Below are 4,318 nucleotides of genomic sequence, written 5' to 3' on the forward strand. Positions count from 1 at the left end.
GGTATTGTCTTAAACTCAGGATTCACCAAATAGTTTATATTTGCAAATGCACGAATATGGCCAAATTTATAATTACAGCTCACTCTTTACTAGCTATAAGAATATACATCCTGGAGAGACCACAGGATTAATGTGTAGCAAGGTGTTACCCAAAGATAAACAGTTGTAAAACATTGGAGTGATTTCTTACAGTTGCAATGAGTGCAGGAAAGCCATTAGAGTTCAAGTATTATGCCAGAACAGTGTATCCTCAGGATTCACTCAAGAATTCACTCAAATTTAATGAATGTAGAAAAAATTTGACCAATGCTCATAACCTACCACATAGTCAAGAATCTATACTAGAAATAACTGTTTCCAGTTCTCTGAGATTAACCTAAGACATTAAATCTCAGGACATGTTAAATATCAAAGGAACAAGAACATGTACAAACAGGTCATCTTTAGTGTTCATAATATTTAGTTGCCTTTTCTTGAAAAGACTACATGACTTTGAGTTTTGACCTGATGTCCAAAGTCTATTGAACTTATGCCTTCCTTCCAGGCCTTTCGTGCTGTTCTCTGGAAAGCAGTCAATATGATGAAAGAGCCTACTTCATGGATCATGGGTCATATTTATATCCTCTGGCAAAACAAGGACACTAAATATCAACTTCATTATTTTATGAATTAGCATCAAGGAAGGCAGAGATTAATGAAAAACTAGGTCTAAGTCTTCATACTTAGTAGGCGCAGGTTGCCCATCTCTGGACAGGCCATGGTTGGTCATAGGAAAGAATGCTCCACCAGCAGACTATGAAACAGAGCAGGTCTGGACATGAAGAGCCTAGGCCTGTCATTGAAGGAGAGAGAGGTGATGACATGGTAGAAGTAGTTCAGAGTGGTGACTTTCTCCATAAAATGGCTGTAACTTTTATATCAAAGATTAATGGAATATTTGTCTTGGCAGTTATAGAGAGAGAAGGTACCTGAGAGGAAAGCTTTTTCAAAAGAACCAGAATAGTATGTGCATGTGTATGGTTCTCACCGAAGTGCTGGCATTATGTTTTGCCAGGTTCATTGGGATTATATTTTAGGGCACATGTTATTAATGAATAAAATTTAATTATTTTTTCATAACCCTGAATCATGTTTCTTGTACCAATACTGTTTTATCCCATCTCCATAGTGTACTTCATAACAGAAACCAGCAATGCACCTTTGGGCTCTCAAGGTCAAAGGAATCTATAACAATTTTATTTTATTATGAGATCAAAGCACATGCAAGTTAGCAGTTATATACTTACCATGTGCCCTTGGGTTATTCTCTCCACACTCTTCCCCATGACATTTATGAGGCTGTTATCAAAATATCTTACCCAGAAGTGGGATGGCTGCATCATAGGATAATTCTACTTTTAATTTTTGAGAATCACCAGTTTTTCATACAGTTTGCTCCAATTTACATTTCATTTGACTATATAAGGGTTAATTTCTAAACACTGGTTCAACGCTTTTTTTTTTGTAGATTTGGTGCGAAGTGCTATCTTCATGTGTGTGTGTGTGTGTGTGTGTGTGTGTGTGTGTGTGTGTGTGTGTTTTTAAGTAGCAGATATAAATATTAATATTTGGGGGTGAATGGAAAAAACAACTAGAAAGACACATGGACCTAAGACAGATATTTCAGAGAAGCAGAAGTCTGAACATGACTTTTTTTTAAGAGTAGTTTGAGGTTCACAGCAATATTGAATAGAAGTCACAGAGTTCCCATATGCCTTCTGTCCCCATATGGATAACCTCCTCCTTCTCTATGTCCCCCACCGGAGTGGTACATTTGTTACATACATGTACCTTTGGTTACATGTCATCCCCCAAAGCTTATAGTTTCCTTTAGGGTTTGAGTTGGGTTGTTCATACCATGGGTATGGACAAAGTTACGGTAACATGAATTCACTACTATACAAATTAGTTTCACACTTCTGAATATTCTCTGTACTCTGCTTACTCATCCCTCTTCTAAACCCTAGCAACCAGTGAACTTTTTATTATCTCCATTATTTTACCTTTTCAGAATGTCAAATAGTTGAAGTCATACAGTATATAGCCTTTTCAGATTGGCTTTCACTTAATATGAGAAAAATACTAGAGAGAAGGTTTACAGATGTAAAGAATGTGGCAAATACTTTAATTGGCATTCACATCTTATTCAATATGAGGGAATTCACACTGGAAAGAAACTTTACAAATGTAGAAAATATGACAAAGCCTTTAATCAGTGTTCAACTCTAAATGACCATGAGAGAATTCATAATGGAGAGAAACTTTAAGACTGTAAAAAATGTGAGAAATCCTGTATTTGGACCTACAGCTTCATCCCATATCAGAGCACGCTTACCTGGGAGAAATTCTACATTCCTAGTACATGATGAAAGACCTTTCTCCAAACTACACACTTCAGAAAACCTACAGAATTCATGTTGTAAAGTGACTTTAAAGATATAAAAATATATGTGAGGAAGTATTTAAAATCACATCTGAAATATTACAGAATTGACAAAAAGTAGTAAGTCAAGAAAACTTTTTAGATATCTAAATCAGAATACTTGTAGAGAATAAGCAAATGTTAAAAACCTTAGAAAATTTCCTTGTTAATATGCTTCATAGTATCAAGAGGATGGATATTTGGACAGGTATAATTACCTATAATGTGTCTTTATATATTGACAGTAATTGAGATTTATTGATAAGTAAATATGTGATTCCACTGTCAAAACATTTGGTTTGTTTTTACTCTTAGTGTGTTATAGATCATGGGGCTGATTATGATGCTTTAGAAACTGAGAGACCTTGTATATTAGGTGGTATCCCCTCAGATCTACTTTTCCCTTGAAGACAGAGGGCACTGTAATGTATGATATGTGAAGAAAGTCAAAGTAGAGATAATATTCATGCTGGACTTAGAACATCGATGGAAATCACCGTGACGTAGGTATTCAAGTCATTTTTTACAGCAATGTAAGACAGGAGCATTCTGAATTTTAACTAGCTTTACCAATTGCTCTCTAAGAAAAACAAGGTGGCAGTTCATTAAAATTCTCATGTGTTTTTGTAGTAGCCATGGTTAGAGTCATGAGTACTATATAATGTGTTTCAATTAAAGAAGTCTTTAGAGATAGATGGGAAAGAATAGACAATTCATTTTTAAGAGCATAAAATTATTGTACATCCTTGTTTACTAAACAATGAGCCTCAGTCTTGAAAATCATAGAAAAACACCACTATTATACCAGAAAAACCTGAATGCTTCTTGATTGGTTGTAAATTGTGAATTGCAAAAGCTCATACATTGCTTTTGTCATGCTTCACATAGACTATTTGTGAACTTCATATATTTTTATTAATAAAGCTAAATAAATTTGAATATGTTCACTGATGTTTAATGAAGTTTATTCTGCTGTTAACTTATCCCACCTTATTCAAGGTGGTAGGTAAAAAATACTATTTGGTAGTGCATTCGAATCACTTATAGCAAGTTTTTTCTTCATAATTTATATTATATATTTTTCTTTTATTGTTCCTACTGGGACATTCTGGTTTATCATGAGTTGATAGAGGAGTATTTTTTATAGTTTAGCTAAACTACTTCATGATATTATTGCCCTGGTATTTATTTAAAATGGACTATTCCAATTTAATAAAATGCACAAGATTTCACACATTAGATTCCATTTTACGTAACAATCTTAAAATAAAAATCTAATGTCCTTCTAATAGTTTTACTTTATGCACGTATTAATAAATTGGTGTGTATGTGATCTGAAACTAGTAATTTATTCTTCTACATAATTTTATTACATAATAGTGATTCATGTCTTAGTTTATAGAACACTATATTTAATAATTCCTGTGATAAGTGATATTAAATTTTATTCCTAACACAAAAGCAAATGAATCTTTCTGTTCTTATTTGTTTATTTATTTATTGGTTACATTGGTTAATGAAACCCAATAAGTTTCAGTTGTACACTTTAACAGTAAAGCATATATAGATATAGATAGATATATTTATAGGTCCTTGAGTTTAGATAGATAGATAGATAGATAGATAGATAGATAGATAGATAGATAGATTTATATTGTGTGTCCCATTGTTAGATTTCTTTCTCTCACCACGTTTGACCTTTTTACCCTGTCTACCTCCCCGCTCTCCTGTTCCCCCTGTCATCTGATAAGCAATAGTCTATTGTCCATGTCCATGAGTCTTTTTGTTTGCCCTGTTCATTTGTTGTTTTAGGTTTATATTCCACATATAAGTGATATCATGTGGTATTCAACTTTT

This window comes from Pteropus vampyrus, unplaced genomic scaffold (assembly GCF_000151845.1).
Source record: "Pteropus vampyrus isolate Shadow unplaced genomic scaffold, Pvam_2.0 Scaffold609, whole genome shotgun sequence".
Classification (NCBI taxonomy): Eukaryota; Metazoa; Chordata; class Mammalia; order Chiroptera; family Pteropodidae; genus Pteropus; species Pteropus vampyrus.